Here is a 10,769-nt window from a genome sequence, read left to right as displayed (position 1 = left end):
TGTCACGGAGAGAAGGAGTCTGATGCCGAATTTCTGCCTTTTTTTTTCTTTTTTTTTTCTCCGTCCTCGTAACTCAAGTCACGGCAGTTCTTCGAACCATTGTGTAACATTCTTTTCTTTCTCGTCGTTTTAAGGCACTGGCCAGAACCATCCTAAAAAGTTCACTTTCCTTTCCCATCCTTGTCTCTGTCTCTCTTCGCCCCCCCCCCCCCTCTTCTCTTTCTTGTAAGTAATCTTTATTTTATTAGTTTAAAAAGCGCGTTTGTATAGAGGTACGGTGTTTGTATGATAGCTGAATCCCAAGTCGTTAGGAAGGGCAATAGCAGTGGGTCGAATGGCAAGCAGGGTTGCTTCGTGTGTGTGTGTGTGTGCGTGTTTTTTTGATATTATATAATTTTTTAATTAAACTTCAGCAGTGTTTTAGGATTTCAGGTTTAAAACAAAAAAAAATCAGGAGATGAGGTTTGTTTTTTTTTAAGAAAAAAAAAGGAAATCTCTATTTTGTGTCCTTCCCTTCTACCCACTTCTGAACAGAATTTTTTTTAAATAAAAAAGCAAACAAACAATAAATGGTTCCTAAAATGGTAAAATGCTATTGTAACAGCAAGTAACCTAGACCTGATTTTTTTAAAAAATATATATATCTATATATACCAAACACCAACCCTTCCCTTAAAAAGAAAAAAAAGGAAAAAAATCTTAAAGTGGCAACTGAATTTGTGATCCCAATTTGTACTGTTTGATCCTTTGGACATCTCCGTCAATAGGACGAGGAGGGGAAAGAAAGCAGATGGTATATATAAATATATATACATATATATAGATAGATAGATATATTTAAAAAAAGATTAAGGAGTTGACTTGCAGAGTTTGTTGCAAAGTAGGAAATAATTCTGTTTATATATAAAGAAAAAAGAAAAATCCTGGACGGAAAAAATTACTGCTACCGGATCATTTTGTGCTTCAGCATTTCCTTTGGAGTGGGTTACGACGGTGGAATGAAATGACTGCAGTGATTCACTTAGCGGCAGTGGCAAGAAAGTTCACGAAATGGGGCAAAACTCTGGTTGCTAAGTGAATCTGGCTTCCTCACTGACTTTGCTTTTGTCAGAAGGTCGCAAAAGGAGATCGCAGGACTCCGGACAGTACAACCGTCATAAATATGAACTGGTTGCCAAATATTCAAATACTGATCACATGATCAGAATAATATAAACAGTCCTAAGCACAAAAATTGGTCATAAGTCACTTCTTTCAGTGTTGTTGTAACTTTGAACGGTCATTAACAGATGATTGTAAATTGAGGACTAGTTTTATGGCCAAACAAGACAGATGCATTTGGTATAACCCTATAGATAGAGGTGGAACATCACCAGTACAGCAATGAAGTTATTATTATTATTATTATTATTATTATTATTATTATTATTATTATTATTATTATTATTATTATCATCATCATCATTATTATTATTTATTTATTATTTACTAGCTGATAACTGGGCATTGCCCAGGTATTTATTTATAGGGGGGAAATATCTGGACCAAACGTAATTTCTAATGTTGGATTTTCCCCCTTGCCCTTGTGGAGTACTGTGACGCCATTACCATGGCAACTCCACCTCGCTGTACAGTAGAAGCCATTTTATGGCAATACAGTAGAAGCAATTTTAAGACACAACAGGCTGTATCTTAGCAGAACACACACCCTGAGGGGTGTCTTACCCCCCACGATATTTGTCTTCAGAGAGTAGGTCATCTGTGTACCAAGTTTGGTTGAAATTGCTCGAGGCGTTCCAGAGTTATGCTGGAACATACACACACACAGTCATTTTTATATATGGATAAATAGATTATAATTGGCATTAGGTTTATATTTTCCCTTTCATTCAAGCTGATGTATATAACCATCTCACCTGTTTTCCCTACCACAACTGTGATACCAGTCAGTTTTGGTGGCTGAAGATGGAATAGTTTTCCAGTTCAATATTGTTACCATTACGCCGCACTGGATCATGGGCTTAGAGAGAGGAATTGATCTAGAATCATCCAGCTGGGTTGATGTGATTGGGAGAGGACTACAACCTGGGTCTTCTCAAACCTAGTCCAGCACCTTCACTACTACCTCACCCACGTTCTTGGGGGTAAAAGAGAGGAATTGGTCCCAATAATCAATGCATGTGATTATTGGTGGACTGGAGCATGAGTTTGCCTTGTGTCAGTCCAGTACCTTGGCTTCTATATCAGTTCACTTAGCATTGCTTTGGGGCATCCTTCCAATATCGGGGGAAAGGCTGTTGGGAGTATCAGAAGAAGACTGAGAAGATGTGAAGTAAACTGGAGCTTCACTTTTAAGGAGAGAAGGGGAATTGTTCGCGGAATGGCTTCCTAAGGGTGCTTAATTAAAACCAGAAATATTCCAAAACTACAATGCCTTAGTTCTGACATTCACTGCTTTGATCCTGGCAGCTGCTCAACTAAGTTTAATGCTACTATGATCCAAGCATTTCAGGAAGATAAATGTGCTAGAATTCCAGCTCCTGGCCTTGATTATTTTTGGAGCATCCATTGAAGGGGGGTGAAATTGGCAAGTTGGAAGCCCCCAAAGGTGCTTTTTCGAGTGGCAATTGGACTTTCCTGGTTTTTCTTTGAAGATGTTTTGCTTCTTGTCCAAGAAGGAGGACAGCTGAAGAAGCTTCTTGGATGAGAAGCGAAATGTCTTCAAAGAACGTCCAGTTGCCTCTTGAAAAAGCTCCCTTGGGACAACCATCACCTGGAGAATCTCCATAGATAAGATGGGGGAATGAATATCAAGATGGCAGCCCTTTTGAGCGTGGACATTCCAAAGGGGTGGGGCTTCCAACCCAACATCCCATCCACCATCTGGATTACGATTACCCCTTCCTTGTAGATGTTCCCAGCCCAATGTAGCATCAATTTAAATTGCGGTACATTTGACCTTGAAGGCTCTGCCGAACAATTGAAATTGTGAATGCATGTGTTCCTCCTGTGGCCGCACACTCTAATGAAGGGCTTAATTTTGTGTAAGCTGCTTTGCTCTTTTGATTGAAGTGGCACGAAAGCACTTAAAAAGAAACCTCTTCTAAAGCATTGCTTACATCCTGAAAGGTGCTGTGTTATCACAACTTTGTGGACATGGCTTTCCTTGACCAGTTGCAAAAGAACGTTTTGTGCTTTCTTTAAAGCAACAACAATACTGAACTTTCTGACACATTTACAGGGGGCATGGGCAGAATTGGAAGGGAATGGAGGTAAACGTTGTGTTTTGCTTGTAGTAATGTTGTCCTTGAGCTACTTTGAACACAAGGTGACCATGCCTGCCTCACCTCCCCACCCAGCCAAGGACGCCAGTGGTACCAGTTGCCTAAACGAACGGTGGCACTGGGAGGCACCTTGGCTAGCCTGCCTGTCGCCTGTTCGTTTTTGTGCTCGGCGCCACCAGTAATCTGTGATCTTGGCTGTCCCTAACTGTGCCTCCTGTTGGGGAGGGAGCAAGAGACGAGCAAGAGAGACACAGAGAGAGAGAGAGGTCAAAGAGGGTGATGTTGCAAAGTTGCTGGATTGTTTGTGGATGGAGCTCCACAGTATTGCGTCCTCTAATCTGTATTTTGGACCAAAAGAGGCTCTTGTACAAACTAGGAATTGCCGGGAAGTTCAGATAAAGAAGATGTGTGTATGTCTACCTGGAAAAAGACACTTCCCCACAATGGAAACCAGTTGAGAAGAAATGGGTTGGTCAATGACTACGGAGATTCTCAAATCATCCAGTTCACGGTTGTCCCAAAGGTGCTTTTTCAAAAGACAACTAGACTTCCTTCGTTTTTCCTTGAAGATGTTTAGCTTCTCCTCCAAGAAGAAGAAGATCCGAAGAAGCTTCTTGGATGGAAAGCAAAACATCTTCAAGGAGAAAACAAAGTCCAGTTGACATTTGGGTTAGTAAATGACTTGAGTCGATAACTGGGTTTTGGGTCACTTGGATGCTGTTGTACATGTTGCAGTAGAATTCATTAGCGCCTTGGTGGTATTCCTGCAGATTATGCTGCCTCACGAGTTGCCCACAAACATGGAGCAAGTCAAACAATGGCACCAATATGAAAACTTTGGTGAAATTATGGAAGTGTGCAAAAATCAGCTATTAAAGCCAATGCAACAAAGAAGAAAGAGGATTGACTGTGTTTGGGGCAGGGTGGATTTGATTTAAATCAACTCGATTTAAACCACGATTTAAATCACTAGTAAAAAGGCTTGATTTAAATCAACTTGATTTCAATTATAACTTTTGAAGAGCAGCTGTCATCTCTGTCCCACAGAGGCTCCTTCTCCGATCCATTGTTGACTCACCAACAGTCCCAATATTGCAGAATATACAGCCTCACGTAACTAAGCTCCATTTCATGCTGAATACATTAGATTATTAATGTGTGTTAAGTAGAAAACTTATCTTTGGATAGATTTTTTACTCCCAAAGCATTTTATTAAAATAAATTTGATTTTAAAAAAGCAAAAAAAAATCTGATTTAAATTTAAAAAGCCGATTTAAATAAAAAAATCCGATTTAAATTTTTAAAAATCTGATTTTTTTAAAAAAAAAATTAAAATTTTTTTTTTTAATCTACCCTGGTTTGGGGAAGGCTACAACTTCCATGGATTTATTGATAGCCTACTTCTTCTACCATGTAGCCTTTTTCTTTGACTGCCTTCTGAAAATCATTTGGCACAAACTCACCATTTTTCCTATAAAGGTTAAAAGCCATACTTTTAAAATAATAATAATAATGTGCTTGCTGGGCTTGACCTACAGGTGGTTGCTTTTCTTTATTTGTTTTACCTTTAACAATTTGTTAAAACAAATTAAACCTCCTGATTGAAAGGCAGACGGCGCATTATTTTAAGCTTTTAAAAAAAAAATGCCATCTGAGTTTCTTTTTTTGTAGAAAAGCTGACTCGAAAAAGCTTGCACGAATGATTAAGTCAATTATTCAGCAACTAAGTCACAAGCTAAGCAACTGCCTTTCAGCCTTCTGAATTGTGCGAACTCAACCCCTGGACTTATCCTTAGAAAATCACAAAAGGTGGATGATAAACCAGCTTTAATTCCAAAGCTTGTGTGGAAGAAATCATACTCGTCTTAAGATAGTTAATTAGTTTACTGATTAGCCCTTGGGCCATATCAAAGTGCAGAGTTCCAGACACAAATTATTACTAAAATCTGATTTTTTTTAAAAGTTGAAAATGAAATTGGATAAAATACGATTTAAAATGAAATTGGAATAAAATACAGTTTATAATGAAATTGGAATAAAAAAACAATGATTCAATATACAGATAAATAAAATATAGTGAAATGATATGTCGGTATCGCCCCTACAATCTTCCCCCATCAGTCCCACATATGCTGGTCTCAACCTAACCGTTTTGCTCAAGTACTGTGCTGTGTTAAACGTTGTTTTCAGATTCTAGCCTGCACATAGGGTAAGTTGTTTTGATATGCGGGATCCCAATGGGTCATTCATTTAGTGCAGGGGTGTCAAACTCAATTTTATTGAGGGCCGCATCAGAGTTGTGCTTGACCTCTGGGAACTGGGGTGAGCCTGCCCAGGGTGGGTGTGGTCAGTTCAATGTCACTCATGTCAGTGCCTGTGGTGGCCCGAGAACTGCCGGCAAAAACAGGCTTCCGACTTCCGTTTTTGGCTGGGACAGCCTCCTGCAATCCTCTGCCAGCAAAAAACGGAGCTCCAGAGGGCCGCCCGCAGCCCTCACAAGCTTATGTTTTCACTGGCAGAGGCACCGCAGGGCACTTCTTCGCTGTTTCTAGGGTGGGCCGTGGGCCAGATCTAAGTACCCCACAGGCCGGATTTAGACCCCGGGCCTTGACTTTGACACTCCTGGTCTAGTATATAGCTCAAAGTACCTGTCTCTCACCCTACTTGCCTTAAGAGTCAACAGTGTCCCTTCCTAAAACATGCAACTTCGTAAAGAGAATGGAAACAGCAATGTTGAAAGGGTTTCAAAGCTTTACTTACAATGCCGGCGCAACCTGAATAAAAAGTTCTATCCAGATGGAATTCGCACAAACGGGGCTACTCCACAAAAAACTAACCTGACTTAGCACATTGAGCAAATGTGCCAGATTTGCAACTGCTGTGCATATGTGTTGTGTGAACACCACTAGAGCATGCTCCTATTCATGTTTGGCTGTACATTGTCTCAGAGGTGGGCTGCTCCAGGCTCGCCTGGGTTCGGGTGATCCTCTAGTGAAAATTCTGCATGGCGACCCCCAAATTCCACTCCTGGCTGGCCCCGCCCACCCTGCCCCTTCCAGGAGTCTCCATTCGGCCCATTTTGGATGTCAGGTAAGTGCAGGGCCCACACAGAGGGTTAAAAATGAGCCTCCTGGAAGCTCTGTAAGGCCGGAAATGGAGCCTCCAGTGCCCGGGGGAGGCTGTTTTTGTCCTTCCAGAGGCTCGAGGAAAGCCGCCGGAGCCTGGGGAGAGCGAAAACTCCCCTCCTTGCCATGTTGCAGGAGGCTGACTAGGCCACGCCCACTTTGGCCACGCCTATCCAACAACCAGGCAGAGAACCCATTGCTCAAAATTTTTGAAGTCCACTCCTGCATTGTCGGCTTAAACACCCATCTTTCCACTCGACTGAGGCAATGAAGCAATAATAATTTTAAAAAGGTTGCCACTCCTAGTACAAAGTACAGGTAGTACTTACAACAGTTTGTTTAGTGACTGTTGGAAGTTACTACGGCCCTGAATAATGTTGAGTGATGGCCCTTTTTCACTGTTACGACCTCGGTAGCATCCCCACAGTCACATGGTCAAAATTCAGATGCTTGGCACCTGGTTCCTATTTATGACCATTCCTGTGTCCGAGGATCATGTGATCCCCTTTGGTGAACTTCTGACAAGCAAAGTCAACGGGGAAGCCAGATTCACTTAACAACCGGGTGATCAATTGCAGTGATTCACTTAACAACTGTGGCAAGGAAGGTCATAAAAGGGGGACAAGCTCACTTAAGAAACGTCTCACTTCACAATTGAAATTTTGGACTCAATCACGGTCGTGTAGGCTGAGGACTGCCTGTATGCAAATGGACATCTCCCATTTCCACTGGAGGCTAATCATAATCAAAATATTATCCTGGGTTTAGAAACATATTCTTCGTTTCTACGTGTCTCCCTTCCTTGATTGCTCAACTCTGTTCAGGCGTTCTGAAAAATAAATAAGTAAAAAAATAAGTATTTCTGACATCTTTGGGGGGAAGGGGTACCTATCTACTCTTTTTGGCATCATACATTGAACTGCAAGGATCTTCACCTTCACAGCTGCACTGAAATCTGAAAATAATTGGTTGCTGATTTGAGAGAGGCCCTTGTGCACTGAAGTTTCCTCTCAAAGTCTCTAATCAAGGAGAGAAGCAGAACTTCTCTAGAACTAAGGAGATATTTCCCGACAGTGAGAGAACAATTAACCAGTGGCATGACTTGCCTCCAGAAGTTGTAGGTGCTTCAACACTGGAGGTTTATTAGAAGAGATTGGACAACCATTTGCCTGAAATGGTAAAGAGTTTCCTGCTTGAGCAAGGGGTTGGACTAGAAGACCTCCAAAGTGCCTTCCAAGTCTGCTATTCTGTTATTCCCACCATGCCCACCCTTTGTCTATCACGTACAGACACATCGTAGGACAGTTCTGGCATTTAAGCCAAGAGGCTATGCTCTGGACTCCTTTTGCTGGAGGTGGTGAGATCTTTGAGACAGATCTCAGTGGCTGATCATGTTTTCAGAAGTCTAGACTGAATTTTCATATTTTGTGGGTTTTTGATTTCACATTTTTAGAAAGAAGGTGAAAGAAAAAGGCAGCTTATCTCCCTCCCCTACTGGGTATTTAGGCTTCTGTGGATGTCTATCTTTTGGCTGATTTTTGGTTTAGGTGATTTTGATGTTCTTCTCATTTATTTAGAACTTTGGAGGTTGGATTCCTGAATTTTTATAGTAATGAATTATTGTATTTCTGGGGATCAGGGAGAAACATAGATTTTTTTTCAATACACCAGTGATACGTCAATAAAGAATGGGCACAATTTAGAGGTGGAACTGGTCCCATCATCCAGGAAACTGGAATCATATTGGCTTGTCCTCAGAGGAGAGGATTGCCTGGAACTGATGCATCCAAGGTCACTGATCCTGGACAGAGTGCATGGAAGGAAAGGTGTCCTGACTGGCGCCTGTGGGTCTGTGCTTGGCCGCCAGAGAGGAGCCATGGGTCTGCTGGAAGCCAGCCAAATCCCATCAGGGATGCAAGCAGAATGGAGAAACAGCAAACAAACGGATTTGCTTGGTGCTCTGAACAAATAGATTCTCCGAAAAGGGGAAATCTTGTTAGCAGAAGACAACTGACTGGAAAGGAGGCTTCTCACATCACTCAGATATCAGGAAAAGCCCCCCCCCCCCCGGCAATATGCCCACTAGCTAGGTTCATGCAAGCAAAATATGGGTTCCTTGCTTGGGGAGAATTGAATTCAATCAGTTTTCAATTTGAGACATATGGTTGATGCTTGAGACTACAAAGGTTGTTCTTTTGACGATAGATGATAGATAGGTAGAAGAGAAAGAAGATTGATGAGAGAGATAGAGAGATGAAAGAAGATTTATGTTAAATAGATACATATATACGTAGATGATAGCTAGATAGCTAGATGATAGATAGATGATGATAGATAGATAGATAGATAGATAGATAGATAGATAGATGATAGATAGATAGATAGATGATAGATAGATGATAGATAGATAGATAGATAGATAGATAGATAGATAGATAGATGATAGATAGATAGATAGATGATAGATAGATAGATAGATAGATAGATAGATAGATAGATAGATAGATGATAGATAGATGATAGATGATAGATAGATAGATAGATGATAGATAGATGATAGATAGATGATAGATAGATAGATAGATAGATAGATGATAGATAGATAGATAGATAGATAGATAGATAGATAGATGATAGATGAAAGAAGATTGATTATAAATGTATACATAGATGATAGAGATGGATGGATGGATGGATGGATGGATGGATGGATGGATGGATGGATGGAAGAAGATTGATTATAAATATATACACAGATAGATGATATAGATATATGATAGCTGATAGATAGATTTATAGATATATATATATAGCTAGATGATAGATAGATAGATAGATAGATGATAGATAGATGAAAGAAGACTAATTATAAATATATACATAGATAGATGATAGATACATAGAAGATAGATGATAGAGATAGACAGACAGACAGACAGACAGACAGACAGACAGACAGACTGCTTTTTGTCCAGATTCTCAGAGAGGCAATTAGAGCTACCAACCTTTCTGATCGAGAAGCTCAGCATCTTAGGCACTCAGCCACCACATCCAAATAATAGATTTAGGCAAATATAAAATAAAGCATTTTTAATGGTAAAAAAATATACTAGGGTCTACTGGAAGAATTGGTAGAAATTTTTGGCTCCTATTTTCAACAACAGAATATCTCTATTTGTAGGGGTGAAGGGGTGAAGGATAAACTACAAGAGGATAAGAGGATTTTGGTGTGAAAGATTTGCAAACGTTATCAAAGTAATATTTTCTTCCAGAATTATAAATAAGCAACTGGCTCTTTAGGGTCTTGAATTTACATTTGTTTAACATTAATTAAGGAGTTTCACCAAAAAAAAAATATCTTTAATTAGTACCATCAAATCTCAATGAGATGTTTATCATTTTACTCTTGTTTTTGACAATTGCCCGATTCTCTTTGCACAACACAATAGATTGAGATCCTTAGAAGTTTTCTACTTTCTGACACCAAGCTTTTCAGAAACGTGTGTACTGTCAGAGATTAGTCTTGATCATTCTCTGGAATGCGAAAGGGAAGTCAACAACCTTTTTAAACTTTATTCCATATTTTAGAAAAAGAACGACGTGTTGATCAACTTTGAGTTGGGCATATATGAAGTGGTGAAAAAAAAATGAAATATCAGTTTATTGTTTAAAAATCATGTTTACATTAGGACAGCCCACATATTCAAAGTCTATAGAAGGAATATTAGAAATGAAAAGAAAAGAATTGGAACAATTCACAGAATCCAAAATTTAATAGTTTTCCTTTTATTTAAGAAAACTATACAAGGGAAGTATTCAGTTGGGCAAAAATTAAATGAATGTTAAAATACAGTAAAAGCATTTTTATAAAAAATCTTAGAAATGACAAAAAAAAGAGGGTTTTTTCCTGGTTTTATATTCCTACATTTCTAAATCTTGCTTCTTTTTCATAGCCATTTAAGAGAATGGATCGAGAATACTTTTTAAAGCCAAATTGAATGAACACTGTTCAAGTTTAAATGTATTTTCTTTGAATCTCTTCAACAACTATAACTTTTTGAAGAAACTCCTCAATAGGCCTTTGATTTAAAATCTGTTTGAAATCAGATTGTTCATCTGACTTTTTTTAAAAAAACCTCTAAATTCTGGGAATTGGAAATTCTAAATATTGATCACATTGAGGCTATTAACATTATTGCATTCAATAACAATAACTGGTAATAGCTAAGTGATATAAGTATAAATACTTTCAAAATATAAAAGAATTCCCAGTGCTGGAGTAGTAATAATAGTAATATTAATAAGCTACTTGTTTGTGCTGTATTACAGATAACTTTCAAACTGTGACACAACTCCTACA

Source organism: Natrix helvetica, assembly GCF_964273705.1.
Source record: "Natrix helvetica genome assembly, chromosome: 9".
NCBI classification, from domain to species: domain Eukaryota; kingdom Metazoa; phylum Chordata; class Lepidosauria; order Squamata; family Natricidae; genus Natrix; species Natrix helvetica.
This window is presented reverse-complemented; position numbering follows the sequence as displayed.